The 23,194-nt window shown below is 42.2% G+C and overlaps 1 long non-coding RNA gene across 1 annotated transcript in view; it reads left to right on the forward strand.

Annotated features, from left to right (window-relative positions):
* Positions 1 to 21,929, forward strand: part of LOC116668930 — a 42,915-nt gene extending 20,986 nt beyond the window's left edge. Inside the window, exons 3-4 of the long non-coding RNA XR_004326227.1 lie at positions 18,276 to 18,374; positions 21,103 to 21,929. This is a non-coding gene — a long non-coding RNA (uncharacterized LOC116668930). The remainder of the gene's footprint in view (positions 1 to 18,275; positions 18,375 to 21,102) is intronic.
* Positions 21,930 to 23,194: the final 1,265 nt, after the last annotated feature.

Here is a 23,194-nt window from a genome sequence, read left to right on the forward strand (position 1 = left end):
TTGGGTACTGTCAACTAAGAAAACAAGAACAACAACAACAACAACACACAAGCTAAAAGCTGAGAGTCATGTTTTATTCAGGGGCCTTACTGAGGACTATAGCCCGGGAGGCAGCCTCTCAGATAGCTCCATGGAGACTGTTCCAAAGACGTAAGGGAGGAGCCAGGGTATGTGTGAGTTTTTGCTAGGAAAAAAGTATATAGTCAAGCATTAAAAGATTACTGCTAATCACAAAAAATAGACATCTCAACGATTTTAGGCTTAAAAACCCTATTGAGGTTTTTTCTTTGATAAGCATCTTAGTTAGCTATCTGGAGCCAGTATCCTGTTTTTTCTCCATCCTGAACTCCCCTCAGGGCACACCATTGGGGCAGCTGCAGTGGCTTATGCTTGATGCCAGGCAACATTCATTATTAAACTGAAATGACGGGCAACATTTTTTTTGTCTGCAGTATTCTCCAGGATACAATTTAGCCTTTTCAAGTTTGAAGAACTTTTTGAATATCAAAATATATCAGGGCTGTGGCAAATTATAATGCAGGTCACACCCTTAGGGAATAGTTGGGGCTTGAATCCCTGACATGCCTTGCTCTAATTTGTACAAAGACATCGAATGAGCTAGCAAAGATCCAACACTTCAGGTAAAAGCACCTGACTTTTAGGGTCTTTTGATTGCAGAAATATATGATGACCCCTTAACTACTCTGAATTTGGTAACATGTTAAAGTGAACTTACGTTTTATTAATCACGGCAATGCCTACCCTTTTGAAAGACTGTAATGCCAGTAGCCAGAGGCTGTTTATTCAGTCTCCAGACACTGCTTGGCCCACATGGATTCGTGGACCCTTGAAATAACGCCACATGAGGCCACATGTCAGACAATCCTGCCCTGGACCATTGTATACAAAGTCCTTCTATTCCTTAACTTTAGAACTGATTTTAGGGGCAGAGGGCCAGTTGGCAATATATGAAAAATTTTAAACACTGTTGTCACACAATAAAAAAATGCAAACCTTAAACATTTTCCATTTTCCCAGTTGTTTGAAAGAAATTATCCTTGGATAAAAACCAAAGAAATAATGGCATTATAACCCCTCACCCAACCCTCTCTCCTTCCCAAGTGTGCCACAACTTTGTTGTTTCCATATCCGAAGACATCAGTTGTCTGATACACTAGTCCCATCTGATTAAAATATAACACAAGTTACATATATAATGTTAAACTTCCCAGTGGCCACATTAGAGGGGAAAAAGAAAGAGGGGAAATCAATTTTAACAGTGTATTTCATTTAAACCATTATATCAAAAAGATTATCATTTCAACCTGTAACTGATATCTTAAAAATTAAGAATAAAGACTAGAAGTAATACACGTGCTGATATGTGCACTGCGACACTGATAATCTCCATGATATAAATCAAAAGTAGCCCTATCAAAACAATAAAGTTGTGTCCTGCAGAAAAATACTATACACTGCGTTCCTTTTTAAATTGAAGATTTAAATGAATTGAAATGAAATAAAATTTGAAATTCCATCCCTCAGGGACCCTGGCCACATTTCGAGTGTGCAGCAGCCGCAGGTGGCATGGCTACCATATTGGCTGGCACAGCTCTAGACCTTCCATGTGTCTTCCCAGACTTGTATACTTCATAGGCCCCTTTACCACATGTCAGTGACTTGGAGAGAAGTTATAGAATCCTCTCTGTGTAACATTAGAGCACTTGCGTGGCTGTTGTTAGGGTGCCCTTGTTTTATGTTGAACTAAGAAGCTGCCTGTAATGTCAGTCCATTTCAGGCCGATGTCCCCCTGTGGAGATGAGGAATCACCAGCTATTTCGGGTGCCCCAGTGATCACCATCCTCAGGTGAAGGGCGTTCCCAAGCAGAATGGTTTTCAGGGGGTCAGGCTCCTTTGACCTTGTCTCCAGGGGGGGTGATTTTCAAAAGGATGAAGAAAGGCAAACTCCTGAGGAAAAATTTCGCGGCTGAAGGTCAGGCGGAAGCAGAGGAGGGACGAGGCCGTTAGGATCGCGGGCTCCCATCTCTGAGGGAGACCCACTCCCACACTTGGAAGAAGCCCTGGGGTGCAGTCAAAGCTGGGAGGAAGAAAGAGGATCCTAAAAAAACTCAGGCAGAGAAGTTTCCGTGGACACAGAGCAGCAGACCCGAGGTCTACACAGCTGCTGTGAAGCCGTGCATGGCCAGCGCCTCCACTGGCCTCTCTTCACTGTTTGAGAATATTTCAATAATGAGACACACCCCAAACATGCTTAGCATCACACCACCTGCTGCTTCTCACGGCCAGCATTATTTGTCATCAAATTTGATCCCAGTGTTTGCCATATTATTGGATATCCTATGAAACAAAATCTAAAAATACAATTTTTTTTTCTCTAAATCAGCCCTAACCTTGCACCTGGGGTTGCAACTATAGCATTGTTGTTTTGTTTTGTTTTGTTCTGTTTTGTTTTGTTTTGTTTTGACTTTCAAGGATTAGGTCACAATACTTAATTCCCCATCTCATGCTAGTCTCTGCTGTTTGCACTTGGCTTGGTATTTGAAGAATATATTTCCAAATTAAAGCGGTGCTACTTTTTAATCTCACGCATCTCTCCCATGGCAGTTACGGCTTTATGGATTTGCTGGATCTCATAATGTTTTCTGTCTTCAGCGGAACACATCCAGTCACTCCCAATTGAAGTTCCTCAGCTGAAATTATTTTCATCTCTGCGAATTTCTCCAGAGCTGTTCCTGTTATGTAGAATAAAAGGGATAAAGGATTCACAGCTGCCCAGAGTCAGGGCCTCTTTAATACAGTTCTTGCGTCCAGAATTTGATTTCTTCCTTTCATGGAGGAGAAGTTCTGCAGTCAAGGATGGAAGGATTCAGGGAGTAGCTGAAGCAGCCGGTTTGCCTGGGCTTGTGTTTTGCTCTTGTGGGGGCTGCTGAGGGCCTTCGGGCATGTTCTAAGCCAGCCAATTAAAGCAGGAAAAGGCCCTTAGAAGAACTCTCTTGTCCCCAATATACCTGTTAAACTTAGAACTTCCCGGAGAGCCGCCCAGTGCTGCTTGTGCCCCTTGAGCAGATCATCTATGCTGCTGTATGCCTTTCTGAAGCCTTCTTGCAAACCCTTGTTTGACTTAGTGTAGCAAAATATATTTATCAGAAACAAGAAGGGTGGTAGCATTAAATGCTTCTGCCAACCACCTCATTAAAATATGCAGTTGTTGCCAGGGTCTGTGACAATACAACAGTTTATCTGTGAACAGTAGATAGTTGAAGAACTGTATTTCTGTTTGATTTCAAATAGAAAAAAAAAAAGGCAACTTTTTTTTTTTTTCCCAGAAAGGTACATCGCCTCTGACTCTTAAAATAGATTTTCTTCTCTCTCCCTTTGTAACTGCTGTACACTGTTTGTTTTAATTCTTTAGAAAGAGTTCAACTTGTTAACGACATTAACCCCAAACAGAAATAATTGGCCCCCAAACTGAACTTGTTCTTTATGAGAGATGCAAGACTCTAAGGGATTCCAGCCTTTTAGAATCACCGCAGAATTTGCCCAGGAAGCGTGACATTGGCACAAAGGGAATAGAGGTGCCTTTTACCATGTGTATATGGACATGCATTCTGGGTTTTACAAATAGAGAAATACTGTACAAGTCCATGGGGCTAGTGAAGTGAAATGTAGAGAAAGAGAAGGATCCTTTTGTATTTTAAAATGGGGTAGCATAACCAACGCAGAGAAAGGAGAGTATAAAGACAAAGCCACTTTGGCGTTGTTTGCTCTCTTTAATTCTCTTTAATGGCGCATCAGAGAGAGAACACCATTTCACAGTATGGATGCAAGGTGCAGCAAAAGTTTTAGAATAGCCCAAGCAATCTTGAAAAAGGACAAAGCTAACTCCTATTTCCCATTTCAAAACTTACTACAAAGCTACATTAATTAAGAGTGTAGTACCGGCAGAGGATAAGCATATAGACCAATGGAATCGAATTGAGATCCCAGAAAAAACCTCATACATCTATGGCCAATTGTTTTCAACCAGAGTATCAAGACTGTTCAATGGAGAAAGAATAGTTCTCTCAACAAACGGTGCTTATCCATGTAAAACCAAATGAGTCCCCTGAACCCTACCTCACACCATACATGAAAACTAATCCAAAATGGATCAAAGCTCTAAGTGTAAGAGCTAAAATTATAAAACTTTTAGAAGAAAACATAGATGTAAATATTCATGACCTCGGATTTAGCAATGATTACTTAGACATGATACCAAAAGCATAGATAATCAGAGGGGAAAAAAGATAAATCAGACTTTATCAAAATTTAAAACTTATGTAGGTCAAAGGACACTATCAAGAAAGTGAAAAGGCAGTCTACAGATTGTGAGAAAATATTTGCAATCTCATATCTGTTAAGGGTCTAATATTCAGAATATGTAAAAGACTCTTACAATTAAACAATAAACAGAAAAATAACCAAATTTAAAAATGGGCACAGGATGTGAATAAACATTTCTCCAATACATTAATGGCCAATAAGCACGTGAAAAGATGCTCTGAATCTTAGCCATCAAGGAAATGTAAGTCAAATCACATGAGGGACCATTTCAGACCCACTAAGACACTGTGATTAGAAAACATTTTTTAATGGAGAGTAACAAATGCTGGCTGGATGGGGAGTATGGAGCCCTCATGCTGCTGGGACTATAAAATGGTGCAGCCATTGTGAAAAAAAGATTGGCTGTTCCTCAAAATGTTAAACGTACAGTTGCCATCTGACCCAGAAATTCCACCCCTAGGTATAGACCCAAGAGAACTGCAGATATATGTTTATACAAAACTTGTCCATGAATATGTCAGAACAGCATTATTAGTAATAACCCCAAAGTAGAAATAACCCAAATGTCCATCAGTGATGAGTAAACAAAATATGATCTATACACACTGGACAATGAAACTGAAAAAGCGCCTTATGTATTAGCATTTATTCCCCATGCCCTCTTTTCCACAGCTCCTGGCAACCATTAAGCTACTTTCTGTCTATGGATTTGCTTATTCTGGGTATCTCATTTAAATGGAATCATACAGTATGTGGCCTTTTGTATGAAGCTTCTGTGTGTGTGTGTGTGTGTGTGTGTGTGTGTGTGTGTGTGTGTGTGTGTGTGTGTGTGTGTGTGTGTGGCTGGCTTCTTTCATTTAGCATAATGTTTTTCAAGGTTCATCCACGTTGTACCACATATCAGTTGTTCATTACTTTTTATTGCCAAATTATATTCCATCATAAGGGTATACTGCATTTTGCTTATACATTCATCAATTGATGGACACTTGGGTTGTTTCCACTTTTTTGGCTGCTATGAGGAATGCTGCTATGAGCACTTATGTACAAGGTTTTGTGTGGTCCTGTTTTCATTTCTCTTAGGTTCTTGGGTTTATTTTAATGGCTGTAAAAGTTTTCCTGACTTGGAAAATAATAATTCCTTTCCTGACAAGTATAAAACTTTCTCATCAAAAGATAGGAAACTGATTCTGTTTTCCCTCACAACGTCACATCCTTCAGGCATTTAGAGCTCAGTGGCTCCCTCGGCGTCCACTGGGTGGGACTCTGATTTTGGTGAGGTGGCCGCTGCAAGTCAGCCAGCCAGTGATGACTAAGATGGGCGCAGAGCCATGTCTTCCAGCTCCTGCTCGCCCCTTCCCATCTACATGTACATGGTGAAGGCTTTAACTCCATGAGTCTCACCCAGAGTGAGCCATCAGTCTTGCAAGAATCTGGGAGGGGAATGCTCACATGGAGAAGATGAGTCCTCCCAGAGGGGGACCCATCCCTCTTCTCCATAACTTGCTGTGGCACCTGTAATTCCACCAGAAGCCAACCCCCTGGTTAGATGAAGGGCTCACAAGTGGAAAGGCCTAGGAGAGCCAGAGGGCAGTGGGAGAGAGTGAGATGGGTGGGCTGGCAGGCCAGCCAGGAAGCACATTCCGCACGAAGGCAGTCAGTTCAGAAGCTGCAGGAGCTGTGTTCATGGAAGACCTTAGAGGAGTGGAGTCAAGCAAGTGGCCTTTCAGCCTGATCCACAAGACTTGGCGTGTGGGCCATGCTAGCCTCCCGATCCGTGGACTAGTTCTAGCATCCCAAGGGCTCAGAAATGTCACCGCAGAGGAGAGCCAGGCCTTGCAGGGTGGGCTGTCTTTATGAGCCCAGTACTCACAGTAGCTTTAGACTGCAGCCAGTGAGGGAGGGGGGCCTTGTTCCTGAGTCATGAGGCCCTGCTACCCTAGCACCCCTTGGTTAACTAGGGAGAACCTTTGAGGAGATGATGACTAAAGTCCTGTGTAGGGGCTAAGAGCCCTCATAACTTGGGCCGTAATACTGCACTCTAGGGCCAGCTATTCTGGGGAAACTTAGAATTTGTTTCTAAAACAGTATTTCTGTTCCACAGCACATAGAATATTTTACAATCCAAATGGGCTGGTGGCCTCTTGGCTTGCATTAGTGAGATGCTATTATCTCAATAAGTGTAAATCTCCACTCTTGTTAGTTTTGGACAAGCTTAGAGGGCCTCAGATTGCTGTTCCATGGTTTTGCTCTGAGCTTTGCTACAAGCGTATGAATGCACAGACGAAAAGAACAGATGTCAGAGCTTCCAGAAGATCAAAGTGCCGGCGCTGCCTTAGAAAATCTGCCTAGGCCACGTAGTTCTCTGAATCTGCAGAAAGACTGTCATAAATATTCAATCCAGATCTGCTCAATTGAATCAACTCTAGGGCAGACCCAGTCTTTACCACTCTTACGGAAGCCGAAGGATGGGGCACAGGTGGCCATGACTGAGAGCCAGTCGTTGGTGGGACTCCTGGGAACATTTGTCACTGCTGGTGCCCCTCCCCCTTGCATTTGTCCCTTCCTCCCATAGCCTAATTAATTTGGTGCAAAGAAAATCTTCCCTCCTCTCTATGAAAACTACCCTAAAATTGTTTTCATGGTTGTTTGTCTTTTCACAACGGAAAATAAGAACATACTGTTTCTGGTGTTGTGGACTGTGATTCCAGACAAGGGGAAACCAGAAGGGTTTTATGTCTCAGGAAAAGAGAGTTCCCAGAGGGGCCCAAGCTGTTTTTCTTCCATCCTTCCCTATTACAATTCTCCGATTCTCTGAGTACTTTTCAGAGTTTCCCCTCCACACTCCCGTCTTCTTTTTCTACCCTCCACCACTTCTCCGCAGGGCAGGTCCGAATTTCTGCCTGGGCTTCTCTCTCATATTGATGATTGCATCAAAATTATTTTTTCTCTTGTGGATAAAAACGAGCAGATGCCCACAGGATGATTTTTAAGAAGAGAAGCTCTCCCAGATGCCCACTCCTGACTGAGTTGACTCCTTCTGCGGGATGCTTCATTGATGCTGCAGTTTTGCAATATTTTATTCAACTGGCTGGCCGACTCCATTATCTTTTAAATTGTGTACTTTTCTATGAAGATATCTCATTGGTACAGCTGGATAAAACAAATGTTGAATGGGAAAAAAAAATCTAAAGTAGAGATTTTTAAGACCTACCCTTAACCTCATTAAGGTCATCTATGCCAAAACCAGCATCTGGTAGTAAAATCTGTCTTTTTCAAACATTATTTTCTCCAAAGAACCATCCAGCAGTTGCTACTGTGTGAAAGTTCTTTAGCCATTTATTCTCTTTGGTTTTAACAGCCGTGTCTTCCTGGCCGACTTTGCCTGGTGGAGGTTATCACCCAGCACGCAATAGACTCAGAGTCCTGACGAGATCATGACATCCCGTCAGAGAAATCACCTGCCACCGAGAACAATAATTGACAAGAGAAGTGCCTTCTGCCATGTGGTATGGGCTGTCTCTGTCCCCAGATATGCAGCTCTCGTGGTGTGACAAATCGTTTGTGGGACAACACCCTTTACAGCCCAGACAGTTAGACAAAACACCCTATTGGAGTGGAAACCGCAGCCTGGGCCCCTGAATAAGAAACATGTAAAATCACACCTGCTGGCCAGCTTTGTGCCTTGTATTTCTCTCCTCTCTTCCTCTCCAACAAAGAGTATTAGATGTCAAAGTGAATTTAGTGTTGAGAAAGGGATCCAGGGTTAGGTTCCCACATAAACCTAATTCTGTCAGTGGTATTTTAGGTGGCCTAGCTACGGATCGCTTCTTTGGTGTGGCTGAGGCTCCGCTGTTTGTGATCTGGAGTTTACAACCCTAATGTTTAAGTGTTGCCAGACAGATGTGGTATCAGCGGCTGACAGCCCCACAGATCTAGTCTCAACAGTTATCTGTGGTTAGGGCCTGGTTCTCTTTTAAAGATTGATATATTCCAGCGAAGAATCCTTTCCACACTTAAATTCTTGTGCACGGCTGGTAGTGTCCAATATTTATGATACTTGGAGGGAGGAAACTTTTCATAGGTGGAAGGGAGATCATTGGGAGTGAAACAGGACGGAGAGGGTTCAGTTTGAGGATCCATTCTGACATGAGAAAGGCTCATGTCTTAACTTTCAAAAACTTCTCATTTTAAGAGAGAGTTTCTCCTGATGAGGAGGATGAGCAGGATGAGAATGTTGTGCTGTCTTTAGTAAAATGTGTGGCATTCGCGTCTGTTGGGTATTAATGTGTATTATGTGCACTGAAAGCAGGAAAGCAGGAGTGCCTTGTACATTTTAAGCTATGAGCAAAGGACTACAATTTTATAAGCTGTATGCATATATAATACATAGCATATGTAATAATACAATATGTCTGTACATATAGCAAAGTAGATACGTGACTTTGCTAATTTTCTTGTTGTTTTCACCAGGAGTGCTGTAAGTTTCCATGGAAACGATTTATTGGTGCTTGTGATAAAGTGTATAACCGGTTGCAGTTTAAGAACTGTGCCAAACCAGAAGCCTGTTTTCTGGAGCTTTTGGGAGACCCACAGCAGGAAGTAGGTGCTTGACATGTGTTTTCAGGAGTTCTGTTGTCATCACTGAATCAAATGCAACCTTAGTCTTTCCAGCCCATCCTGCCAGCCCGGTTCCAGGTCCCATTTTGCAGTCTCTGCTCAGGTGGCCGCTCAAGGCCTGACCCCCGATTCCAGCTTTGTATCATTCTCACGACTTTTCCTCCTAGCCCTCAAACTCCATATTCAGTTCATCAGGAAATTCTGTCTATGTTACTTCAAAAAAAATTCAAATGAACTTCTCTCCACCTTGACTGTACACCCTCAATCTAAGTACTGCAGTAGCCTCCTCAATGCTGTCTCTGCTTCCCTGTCAGCCCCTCACAGATCCATTTACTACCAAGCAGCTGGAATAACCTTCAAAACACACATCAATCAGATCGTGTGACTTTCCGGCTCAAAATGTTCAATGGCTTCCTGTATCTCTTGGAATACGTTCTAAATTCCTTAGGATTGTGACATCTCATCCCTCATTCCTGTCTGTCTCTTCCACCTTGCCTCACAATCTCACATTTTCCTCTCTCTCACTCACCAATTTTACCTTCCTGGCTCCTTTCAGTTCTGGGAACAAGTCAAGCTCTTTCCAGTCTCAGGGCCTTTGCACCTGCTGTTCTCTCTGCCCCCAAAGTGTTCACACAACTCTACCCTCGTTGTCATGTAGCTCTCAGCACAACTGTCACCTCCTCAGAGAAGCTTTCCCTAAAGCCATCTTTAAAGTAGATACTTTTATTTTACTCTCTCTCTTTCCCCTGTTCTTTCCTTCCTGGCCTTGCTATAATCTGTGGTTATGTTCCTTGCTTACTTATTTATTGTTTTTCTCTGTAGGACTAAGTCCAGTGAAGGTGGGAACAAGATCTATCATGTATCCTCAGTGCTTAGCACGGAATCTGGCACAAAGTAGGTGCCCAATAAACCCTTGTCGAATGAAAGAATGGACAGAAAATACTTACAAATATTAAGGAAAAAATGCCTATTTAAAATGTCTCCTGTTGGTTCTAGTTCTGGTTTTGAAGGCAGCATAAAATGACTCTACAGCTTCTTATACAGACATTTCAAATCTTTGATTCTTTTCTTAGTTGTGTGATTTCTGTGCTGTACTCACCTCTCAGCCTTCCCTTGTACAGCCTGGCTTCCAACTTTCTCATCACATTGACCATCCTCTGTTGGAAGACTCTAGTTTGCAACATGTCTCATGAAAAAAGCCCATGTGTTTTAACCACCACAGGGGCCAGTGGGACTCACCCTCTTTGGTGAGAATCATATCCAGGTTATGGATCTTTAGTTTTCAGTATCTGTTGGGGTTTTTCCCCAATATATTGCAAGCTAGAACATTTCCCAAGGTGTCTGGCATCTTTCCCATTCTCCATGATTTCTCAAACACACTGCCAGTAGCTCTGAGATGATATCTGCACATCATTTTTGTACTCTACAATATAATTTGTCTGGGCAGAGGTTTGAAATAATCTATATGCCTAGATTTTTCTGATTCCCTAACTTATTGTGTGCTCCTCTTTCCTCTTGGTCTCTTTTGCTGCACGATTAAAATTCAAAATCTGTTTTCCTTGCTCCAGAAGAGGGAATTTGAGTATTTGGCAATTTGGACCTTTTGTTGCCTGTTAACCTGACACCATCTTCCTGTCAGTTCCTTCTTGTTCTTCCCTTCCTCATCTTCTTCCTCCTTCTTCCTTTTATCTCTCTCCTTTTGTTCTCTCCTCCCTCCCTCCCTCTCTCCTTCCTCCCCCACCCCATTCTCTTTCTCTCTCTAAACTGAAGCTTTCACAGAATACCTTTACAATCTCTCTTGCTTCTTGGATTTCCCAGTAGCTGAGGCTTTAGCCTTCCTGAAAACGTTCGTTTTTGTATTAATTCTTGACTACACATCCCTCATTATCTCCCATGAATAGGTCTTTTTTAAAACACACGAGTTCATGAGAAAGTTTTCGGTGTGGCCACATTGGCTTAAGAGCTGTCTTATCCTTTTCCTTTCCACTGGAATTCTTCATTATTACATTGCCTTCGAATGTGTGCAGTGCTCTCTGCCCTGGCTATTATAGACTCCCAAAAGACATGGTCATGTTATCCCAAGATTCCTATAATTTCTGTCCAGAAACTAGTTCTTTCTCATTGGTTAAAGTTATATCCAGAATGGCAGCTTCTTCTTCTATCTGAGAACTGAAATTGTTAGCTAGGAATGTTAAAAAAATTTATAAGCAACTCTATTTTAGCAAACTGAATCCAACAGACATAAAGATAGATCAAGTCCCTACCCCTATGATTGCTTGCTTGTGGTTCTGTGGTCTGCTTTCAGAAAGCCTCATCCTTGCCTGGGCCATTGTGGTAAATGCTCACCCCAGAAGGACCCTAGTTTATATTCCTCCTGTAATTCTATCTTGTGTCCACTCTTATTAAGTGGCTCCCTGCACAGGACGGTGCCATCTTTGGCGTCTCTTTTTCACATATAAGGCTGTTTCTTCCTGCTTCTTTTGAACCTGCTGCTTCTTTCTACTGCTGCATTTCAGGCAGATGACTCACCTCACTTGTGTGAGAATGGCCATGCTTATGTTAACATTCCAAGCTCACTTTGCATCTCATCCTCTTTGAATGAAAGTCAGAACTATTTTAGCACAGAAGAGTTCTGCCTGATGAGTTTCTCTCACTTTCAACTAAGGATTAGGTATGAGGTACCACCTGTAGTGGTCCAGTCATTTCTCCAGCTTGTCGCTTTTCTCTCACCCTTGACTCCCATTCTCCTTCATCCCTTGATAAGATTTTTCCTCTGACTTCCCAGGTCTCCATCCTTCTTAGTCCTTTTTGGCTTATAATCTTGTGCCTGGAAAGGTGTTCCTCTAGGACTTGGCTTGTTTCTCTGATCACAAATAAAGTGGTGGGTGATCACCCCAGACACAGTATGGACTACGCGCTGCACACACTGGCAGAGAGATGGGCGGGTTTTCTTAACTTCCCTAATAGTGTAGTTTTGATCAAGAGCCAGGTAAGAACGACAGATACAGGAGCAGAACTTGTAGAAATGGGCCCATGCAGATTATAACGTGGCCTTCTTTGTGGTACAAAAAGCAGGTTTCCTTTTGTCCAGGGAGTATGGGGAAGAGCTGTGCCTAGGTGGGACTGGAGGAGGGGCAGTGGGCTTTGGGGACAGGGGAGCCCTCCTTTCCAGCAGGAGGCCATCCCTCTGACTCCCATGAGGCTGGGAGGGAAGTCTTTCTCCATCCTGCTCTAACATGGCCTCTCCTCTTCCTGCTAGAATTGCGCCCTGCTCGTACACATCCCACTTCCTCCACTGCCTACTGTGGTGACTTCTCCTGAGGGCCTCAGGGAAGCAAACTGTTTTGTCTCCAAGTAGCTCAGGCCTGTGACCCCCACTTCCCCACTGCTCCCTCCCCCATCGCCTTTTCTTCCCCATGAGTTCTCTCTGCGTATTCTACCTGGTTCCATACACCACGCCTGATGCTGCAGACCTGGGAGGGGACATGTGCTTATGGGCTGCAGTTTGGGGCTTATTAAAAGGCCCATTCATTGGCAGTGTGGAGTATGCAGTCAAAACTAGATACAAGCAGACTTGAGTTCTAATCCAAATTTTGACACTTTCCAACCAGGAAATTATTCTGAGTCTCAGGGTCCCCATGTGTAAAATATGAATAATAATCTGAATTCTGTGCACATGTATCTACACACACACACACACACACATATCCATGTGTATTTCCTGGCATACTGCATATGCTCCACTAGTATATCAATGTTTCCTCATCTGTAAAATGGATAAGATAGCATCAATGTTTGCATTTGTTTTGAGGGAAGATAAATGAGTACATCAGGTGGTATCTGCAATGAGTAGCTCTTATGGGAAGATGCGTAGGCTGTTGGTTAGAGTGATTAACTTTGGAGTCAGATTAAGTTTGAGCGCTGGTTCTGCCACTAACCAGCTGTGTGATGTTGGACAAGATAGTTAACCCCTCTAAGCCTAATTTCCCACACCTATAAAATGGGAACAGTTATAGAACCTACTGTTGAGCGTTGTCGTGATTAAATGAGAGAATCCATGCGGAGCATCCAGCCAGCGCTTGGTGCTCAACAAGGGCTCCTGACGTTGTCACCATTACTTGTTGCATTGGTCATTCTGTTCTCCCTGTGGCTCTCCCCAGTCCTGGGTCAGGAGAGAATTTGGTTGCCTGGTGAGGGAAGGGAGGAAGACAGTGCGCAGAAGACCCCACAAAGCACGAGAAAGATGTAAGCCCTTGGGAGGGAGGGAGAGTGGATGGTGGGAGCAGCTGGAAAGGACAAGCTCAGAGACGATGTGGGTTTAATCGGATGAGCACCTGGCATGGTGTTGCTTTTATTCTTGTCTTGTGCCTTTTCCATCATTTTTATGGGCTGGTGTGTAGATGTTTGCTGGAAGGGCTGTTCCACCTGGATCTCATTGAAATCATGAAGGCTTTTCCTGCGCCGAACATTTTTCTATCCCAGTAACTATATAAATGTTCCATTTGTGATGTAATTGTTCTGTTTCAGATTTTCTTTCCTAAACTAAACCTCGAGTTATCCAAAACATTCGAGACAATGGCTTGAGTGTAAGGCTTTGTATGATGAACCCTTTACTTCCTAAGGTTTGCGTTTCTTTTTCCTGTTCAGTCGTCTATGCTCTGGCTCTAGGTGGAGGCTCCCAAGGTCAGGGGTTGCTTTGTGAAGAGGATGGAAAAATGAAGGAAATTACTTCTGCCATAAATTTTCCACTTCCTAGAGTGTAGGGGGAAGCATGAGCGGAACAGAGGCAGCTTTCACTTGTTTGGAAACACAATCCCAACTCTCATTTTAGTTGCTTAAAATGTCTGCAGAAAACAACCAGGTTCTGCCAAAATTATTTTTACAAAGAAAATATTATGTTGCTTTAGCTGCCTTTGGCAGTGACTTCTTCTAAAAGCCAGTGACCCTCCCTTCCATTTCTTGGTTCTGCCAAATAACCACACATGGAAAGAGGAAGGAGAAATTGGGAATGGGCCAGAATTTAACTCTGACCTTTTTAAAGGTAGAAGATGGACCAGATCTTGTTCCGTGAGGAGATGAGGTAGAGCATGAATTATTTGGTTGTGGTAAAGCAAAAGGAGGAGTGGTTTCAACGTCAAAGACTTGGACTCACTCTAGGAGGAAAACCTCACATCCCCGGTGCTCAGGTTCTCGAGGCCACCTCGCTGTCTTCCTTGGTCCACCCACCTGTAGCCCATAACCTTCACCTGTGCTCTAAAGGGAGGCATAATGGGGGGAGGGTATAGCTTAGTGGTAGAGCACATGCTTAGCATGCACGAGGTCTTGGGTTCAATCCCCAGTGCCTCCATCAAATAAATAAATAAATAAACCGAATTACCTCCTCCCCCCCAAAAAACACCCAACAAAAGAAAAAATTTTTTTAAAAAGGAAGCATAATTGGGAGGCTATTGGACCACAGGGGAGAGCACCCTTAATCCCAACCAAAGGGGAAAATGTTTCTCAGAGGAGGTGACACTTCATGTGGGCTTTGGAGGGAGCAGAGCAATTTGAGAGGCAGAGTGGTGGAGAATGTCATCCAGGCGGGTGGGGAATTGTGATGGTCACGGACTCTGCTTGAAGGGAGTGCTGACCAGCCAGAAGCCTGGGGAGGCACAGGGAGAGGAGAGAGAGATTGAGGAGGGTAGAGTGGTGGCTGTGGGGACGTGTGATGAGAGACACGAAGCAGGAAAAAGACCTAATGACTGAGGAGCCTTGTGTACTTGGGTTTATTCTGAAGGCAAAGGGAAACATCAGGAGTTTTTGAGCAAGATGTATGGTTTAGAAAATAAATCCAGCAGCCCTGGGAAGTGCAGATTCCAAGTAAAGAAATCCCTCAGGGTTTGGTGATGATCTTGGTAAGAAGTGGAACGGGGCAGTGGGAATGGATTAGGAAAGAGGGACATAATTTCAGAGAGACCACCGCATCAGGGAGGGTGGGAGGAGAGTAAAAGGCTTCTCTGAGCATAAATCTGGAGTGTTGAGGGCATGGTGGTGGTGATGTTAAGAGAGTTGGGGCTCTTAGGAGGAGGGATGACTAATAGGAAGATGATGAGTTAAGGATGACAGTAAGGGGCGTCTTTAGGTCCAACGGAAATACAGATGAGGGAAAAAAGATGAGGCTGAGTTGAAAAGTTGGGTTCATTTACATATGAATGTTAGCTAAAACAAAGAGAAGGGAGATCATGGGGAAACAAGAGGAAGGAAAAGAAAAAGCAATTGAGTATGGGCTCTTGAAGCATGACTGTATTTAAGGAAGAGTAGACGAAGAGGAACACACAGTAGAGACTGAGATTGAGCCTCCACTCATTTCTTTCATTCATTCATTTGGTCAGCAAATGTTTACTTGGCACCTACCATGGACAGGTCCTGGGCACCCAGGGTACAGTGGGAAAGAAATCCTGCCTTCCAGCGTTTATGGTGAGGTTGCTGCTCAGAAAAGTGCAGCACCCTATGGAGACCCAGAAAGGGGAGGGGTCAGGGAGAGCAGGGTCTGATGGTGTTGACTGCACTGGAGCCTAAGAAGTAGAGAGGAAAGATGGGAAAGGGGAGGTGGAGGGGAGGAAGGAGGGACAGATGGGGGAGGAGACCAGACAGAGGCACAAAGAGGGGATTTGTCTCATTCTGGAGCCGGGACATTCTGTCTCTGGCCTCACCTCAGAAGCAGAGTAAATACCAACCTAATCAGGTTTACCTCTGTAGCCATAGCAACCTCTGGGCGTGGCTTTGTTGCACCTTCATGAACCTTTTAAGTGAGGAAGTTGCTTAATATCAAGTTACATACTAATTAGAAATACAACAGCCTCTTAAAACGTTTTCTTAAAGGCTTGCCACGTTGTCTCTTTCCTGAATTCATTTTTCCCGTACTCTTTCATTCACAGAGATTCTGGACCATAATATAAATATAAACTAACAAAATATTAAAGATGTGAAATAAAATTACTCTGTGATGATAAAAGTGCTCACTGTAAAAACTTGGAAAATAGAATATGAAGTAGAAAACACAAATATTCATCTTCCTATTACTCTTAATATTCTGTTGTTTTTTTCCCCCTAATCCTATTTCTAGACATATTTTACTACATTTAAATATGTTTATGATCATTTTGTATTTAGAATTTTGTATATTATTTTGTTCACTAATTATATCATGGGTATTTCCCAATGTCACTAAAATAGCTATAAAAATGTTTCATTCTACACATGCTTCACACTTTACCCATTCCTGTGTTACTCAGTTAGGTTCTTTCTAATCTTTCTCTGTTTTAATGCAGCAGTTACTCACCCTTATGTATATTTTTTTGTCCCTGACTTAAAATCCATTTGTATTTCAAAATAATTTATTGTATACTTCCCCTAGAATTCTTATATTTAAATGAACAATGCTTCATAAATTTTAGAGTGATATTAATACAATGAAGAATGATTTCACCATCCTTTGTCCCAAAATACAAGTTATTTTGAAATGTTATCTGATTATTTTATAAACTACATTTTATGTCAAGAAATTTGACCCAAACTGGAATAATGATAAATTGCATTTATTTTTAACTCACTAGTTAAACCCCAGGTTTCTGCCAAGGCTTGCTCGAATTCTACAGGTATAGCACCAGTGGAGCTATTTTTCCATACTTTCAGGTTTGTTAGAGAGTATTAATTTTGAACACAGGTAATCTCTCATTTATCTTCATATTCAATTTTTCTTCTTGTTTTATTATAACACGTCACTTTGTACGAGGAGTTCAAGCCTACTCCAGAAAGCAAGTAGAAGTTTATTTTTATTTGTTGGGAAAATTAATTTGCCTTAAAAACTTTTTCGATTATTTTACCCTCAAACATTTGCTGTGCTTTTGTTTTAAGTGTTTCTTATAAGAAGAATATAGCTGGGTTAAAAGAAATGAAATTTTAGCTGGCAAGTTTAATTTATTATTTTTTGTGATCATTGATACATTTCCATTTATTTTTACTATCTTTTTCATGCTTTCTATTTGTCCTATAAAGTTCTTATTCCATTGTCTTCTCCTCTAGTTGTTTGGAATTTTCAGATTCCATTTCTAATTTTTTTAATGGTTAGAGTTTTAAATTATATTTACCCTAAATTATATTCCTGAAATTTAGAGGGCTTTAACTCTTTCCAGTTTAGGGGCTATTATTGTCCAGTATTTTATTTCTATTAAAAATGGCTTGAGAAACATCCTACATAGAGGATAGTACAGCACACGTGCAAACGCACACACACACGCTCATGAACACTTAATGTGCCCGTGTTAAGAGACAGAATAGTACCTCTATTTATGTGCCCCTCCCAGTTTTTTTTAACTTCACAGATTAGAAGTTATTAGAGTTGATGTTTATTTAGATTTATTCACATGATTACCACTTTCTTTGCTTACTGGTTACTGTCCTTCTTAAACCTCCAGTCTCCCTTTGGTGATTCTTTTCCTTCTTCCTAAAGTATATATACATTTAAGTTCCTTTATTTCTTGTGCATTTTAAATGTTAACCGAGTCTGTTGGTAATAAATTATCTTAGCTTTTGTTCATATAAAAATCGTTATTTCATCCTCATTCTTGAAACAAATTTTGTTGGGTATGCAATTATAGATTGACAGTTATTTTCTTTCAGCATTCTGAAGACATTAGCTTACAGTATTTTGGTGTCTGCTCTTGTTCATGAGAAATCAGATATCAAACAGCTAAGCTGTCTGTTTTGGGGGCTGCTTTTTAAAGCTATTTAATTTGTCTTTAATGTTCTGCAATTTGCCAGGATTAGTCTGGGTATATTTTCTGGAGATTTGTAGGTCCTAAATAGAAGTATCCATGGAAATTCTTGAGTATTACCTCTCTCCTGTTCTTTCTATTCACTCCTTCTGGAACTCTGATTAGATAAATGTTAGCACTTCTCACTCAAATTTCATATCTATTAATCTTTCTTTCATAATTTCCTCCTCTGTCTTTCTGTACTATATTCTAAGTAATTTTGTCATATCCAACTTTCAACTTGCTAACTATGTTTTTCAGTTGTTCTAATCTGCTAGTAAACTCATATGTTGAATCCTAAGATTTCAACTATAACTTTTACTTCCAGTAGTTAAGAATCTGCCTGGATATTAATGATAGTACTGTATTTTCTACTTATATATTAAATTCTTTAAATATTTAAAATATACTTATTTTACAGATCTGGCACACTCCTTTTTTTTTTTAAATTAAGGTTTATTGAAACACAGCTGAGCCCATTCGTTTACATACTGCTTGTGTCTGCTTTTACTCTAGAACGTCAAAGTGGAGTCTTTTTGATAGAGACTGCACAGTCTGCGAAGCCTGAAACATATACCACATGGCCCTTTATAAAACCAAGCCCTGCTACACGTGGTAAGTGCCAAGCCCCGCTACCCATGGTAGCTCTAACATCCAAAGACCTTTTCTGTCTGATTCTGCTGCTTGATCTTGCTGCTACTCTGTCTCGCGATGTCTTGCTCTGTGAGTGGTCTTCTAATTTTTCATTGTGAGCTCATTTTTGTTGGGGCATTATCTGTGAGAATTTTAGGAGACTTGAGAGGATGTTCCCTCTATTTGTGTTTACTTGGCCAAGTGCCTAGGGAGCTAATAATCTAGGACTATTTTAAATCAGTTTCCTTGGTTTAAAATAGTTTCAGAATAGGCACGTAGAGTGAATCTGAACCCCAGACTTGAGGTTTGGATTGTGGTTATTACCTCTGTCAGTGAGTAGGGGCCTTTTTTTCCTTCAACCAAAATCAAAGCTGAGACACCCCCAGCCCCCTTTTTTTGCGGTCTTCCTTTTGCAGGGCAAATATTTTCTAGTCCACTCTTGCAGTGGAAATTTGGGCCTATGGGGACTCATTCCAAAGTGTCCATGCTGACAGTTTATTGCCTCGTCATCCCCCCCACCCCCACCCCCAGAAAATGCCATTAGGGGTCTGCTGCCTGCTTCAGTGAGCATTCACCATGCTCATTTTGGATTCTGGCTTCAACTTCATTTTTAGCCTCTGAAGATTCACCTTAATTTCTTGCCAAGTCAGCTATTCATTTTATCCAGCATTTTCTGAGTGTTTTTTTTAGGGGAGGATTTTCAGTATACAGAAGCTGTCATAATGCTGGAAATAAATGTCATGAAAATTGTAAGTGAAAAAATGTACAGTGAGGATAATGCAAATGGGAAAGTTTTATAACACCCCTAGAGGCTTCAAGCCTACCTAGTGTTTACTTCTATCTGAATTATGAGTGGTGTCTCTGGAGTCAGACAACCTGGTTTGGAACCAGGCCTTGTGAAGAGCTGGGGGAAGAGAGGGAGAGTGGGCAAACTTTTCCTGAAAAGAGCCAGATGGTAAGTATTTTCAGCTTTGCAGACCATATGCAACTACTCAACTCTGCCACAGTATCATGAAAGCAACTATAATTACATACTTTGTAATGAATGGGCATGGCTGTGTTCCAATAAAACTTTATTTACAAAAACAGGGAGTGAGTGGGATTTGCCCTGTGGGTTATAGTTTGCAGACCCCTGGCCTTGTGCAAATTAATGAACCTCTATAAAAGTTTCCTAATCTCTAAAATGAGGGTAATAAGTCTGTGTTATACATAGGTTGTTATAAGAATTAAATTAGAAAATTCAGGTAAATGCTGGCATTAGCTCTGATGATGATGCCGGCAATGATGATGGTGGCTTCAAACCAGTTCCCTAATTTTGGAAGATTATCTGATGTGTCTTCACTTCAGAACCTTCAAATCCATCCAGTGCAGCAGCTGAGGACTCGGAGAGCTAACAATACAGCAGCAACAAACAACCTTAAACTCTCAGTGGCTTTAACTCTTGCTCACATCAGGTTTTCAGCACAGGTTGATAAAAAACTGTTCACTGTTGTCGGTCTAGGACCCAGGCTGATGGAGCAGTCACCACCTTGAAATTGCTGGTCACTACAGAGGAAGGAGCTGTGGAGGATCTTGCCACAACAATAAAATACTTGGTTTGCAAATGACACCTGTCATTTCTATGCACAATTCATGGTCAGAATTGGTCACACCTTCCTCTCCTACTCTTGTTGCCCCTGCTGCTGGGCGTGCTGTCAGCAGACAGTCTTCACCTGTCAGCCCCTCCAGGAGTGCCTAAGCCGCAGACCTGCCTCACCCTAGGCCCTTCCTTTCCCAGGGCAGCCCACATCCAATGACCGCTCCAGTTAGGGGAACCAAGGCCCAGCCACTTTGACTCAATGTGGGATGACTCTAATGGCCATTTTAGCTTCAGAGATCCCTGTGCGTTTGTTGGGCTATTCAACTTCTCCCTCTGCCCAATCTTTCTCCCTTCTCCTTCTTCCCACAGGTTACTCCTAAGCACAGTCCTTAAATAAATACCCTGGACCCTAAACTCCATCTCAGGGTTCTCAGAGAACCCATCTGTGTCACCCTCTATGTGCTCAAGATGGGGAGGGACAGGAATATCTCCCAAGGAGCACGGAGGACTACCTCATTCACTAAGGTGAGCAAAGGTAGCACATACACACGGGAGAGTCTAAACCTGGAGCAATGATAATAGCTAATATTTATTGAGTGCTGGTCTGCTGCATGCTGTACTAAAAGCATGTTGCTTGGATTAGCTCATTCAGTCTGCACAACACCCTACATCTTAGATGACAGGATTAGACAAGATGATGGTGAACTATGGCCCACAGACCAAATCTACCCATGCCCATTCCTTTATGTATTGTCTACGCTACTTTCATGCTACGATGGCCAAGTTGAGTAGTTGCGACAGAGGCACTATGGTGTGCAAAACTGAAAATATTTACTCTCTGCCCCTTTTCAGACAAAGCTTGCTGAGATCTGTGTATAGATGAGAAAATAGAAGCTTAGACAGGTTTGTGGTTTATTAAATCATGGAATGCCATTTTTTTGGTTAAATGTCTATCACATGGCTCCTTTCTGCGTTGGCAGTTGCAGAAGCCTCCCGAGCCACTTATGGGCCTTTGAAAGTGCTCAGTGAGTGAATAGGAATGAATCTCTTCCCTTTCCTTCCTCCCACCATCTGTCGCCCTTTGTAAAACTGAGGTCTCCTCTTCTGTCTCTGCTCTTAATCCTTTTCCAGGCCAATCCGATCCTGCCATCTGCAGGCAAGAGCACCTGAGATAGTGATCCTCTGACCTCGCTCCACCAAGTGAAAGACACAAAAGACTCACTAGTTTTTGGCATCTTTGATTCTAGAAGCCCAGGAGGAAGCTCCATCTTTCCAGAGATGGCTACCGGAAGAGTTAGGGCAGGCAGTGTGCAGAGGCTGGGCTGGCTATCAGGACACACTTCATGATCACTAAGAAATTATTCTGTGTGCTGAACCATAAAGTGATAAGAAAGAAAAGAAAAAAAACAAAACAAAACAAAAAAAACAACTCAGCAGCCTTGACAGATCTACGGCTGAGATGATCTATTTCCAACTGCCTCCAGCTGAGAAGCGGTTCCCAGGGCAGCACTGAGTAACTCAAAAACATTCCCTCATAAACGGGATTGTTCAAGGGGGCTTCAAGCATTTAGTTCCTTAACACCCAGCCAGCTGCTTCCTAGATTCATCCAGAACATGGGCCTAGGCTCCCAAGTTTACCCCCAGACCTAGGAGCAGAACTACGAACTGAGCCACGGTGGGTTGACAAAGTTTGTGCTCTTAATCATACATTCTACTCCTTCCTGGCAAGCAGATACCCGGGATTATGCGTTTACATCCTACAGATGCTGTTCAATGAGGTCATAGATTTTCTGCCAACGATTTTCTAGCAGTTACTTGCAAGAGGACTGTAGGAAGAGATCCCATCTATCCATCCCTTTATCCCATGCCTCCTAAAGAAAATTTCCCCTACTTTCAGAGAGAATCCTTGCATCTATTCAGATATGTTAGATCCCTAAGGAAAAATTTCTAAAATCCATCCCCCGTTCTTTGTTAATTAGAAAACAACTGGCTCTCAAAAGTGGCTAGTGAATGAATAAATGAATCAGCAAATGGGTGGATGACTCAGTCTCCAGACCCTTGATAATAACTTAAAGATCCTTGGCAAACTTTTTGCTTATGATGACAAAAAGATAGTTGGAGGTGTCTTATTGCGGACTGCTCATTGCAATCAGGTGTCCAAAGGGACAGTCATTCACTCAACAAACACCCACTACGCATTTACTTACAACAAGCATTTACTAGGACTTGCACACCGTGTAAGGAAATGGGAATGTGACACATCAGGTGTCTGCCCTCAACACACGCCTCCAGGGATGAGATGGAGGCATGGAAGTCAGTGTGGGCACAGGCAGCTCCATGGAGGTGGGGGTGGGGTGGGGTGGGGTTTGGCCAGGTGCTTGTGTGTTGGGAAGAAAACATGGGGGAAATACAAAGATGAAAGATGCTCTTTTCTTTTAAGAGAAATGGAAGTGGAACATCCAGGTCGTGGATTGAAAAGGGTTAAGTGGAAAGTTCTGGGGCAGCTGGCAGATGTAACCTGATCCCTCCCAGCAGGAGCCTGGCCTTTAAAACCGGGAAACCTGGAGGAATCACAGACACTGGGCTGGTTTTACTGGTCTCCCCTCACTCTTCAGAAAGCCAGGCCTCTCCTTGCATAACTGGTATTTCTTTGGTGGTGTGAGTTACTCCTGTATATTGCTCAGTTCATCCATCTTATGTGGATTTTTACTAGTTGCCTTCTCAGAGTATGTCCTGGTCTCCCATAATAGGGTAAGTTGAGAGGGCAACAAAAAGAGATGTTATAAAAGCCTTGACTATTTTAATGGTGTAACTGGGAATGTAATAGTTTACAGACACAAATATGACAAAATTCTTTCTAGAGAACTTTCCAAATCATCAGTTTAGAGGTAGGAAGATTTTTTTTTTCCCTAGAGAGGGCCATTGCTTGATTCAGGTAAAGAAACTCAATTTAGGTTAATTTACATTTGGGGGAAACTTGGGGGAAACCTCTTTGCTCAGCAGAACCTTGCCTTCAAAGAGCTAAAGACAAGTCACTTGGTTGTCGGGCATCATAACCAAAACTCAATATTCTTAACCACTGCTTGCCTTAGTTTTGATTTATCTTAGTAAGACCAAGAATTTTAAAAAGGCTTCCCCCGCAAAAAGTGTTCTGTGTCTACTACAAAGCATGTATCACCTAGGATGGATGAAAAATGCTACAGGAGTTCGGAAGAGAAAGTAA

This window comes from Camelus ferus, chromosome 15 (genome assembly GCF_009834535.1).
Source record: "Camelus ferus isolate YT-003-E chromosome 15, BCGSAC_Cfer_1.0, whole genome shotgun sequence".
Lineage (NCBI taxonomy): Eukaryota > Metazoa > Chordata > Mammalia > Artiodactyla > Camelidae > Camelus > Camelus ferus.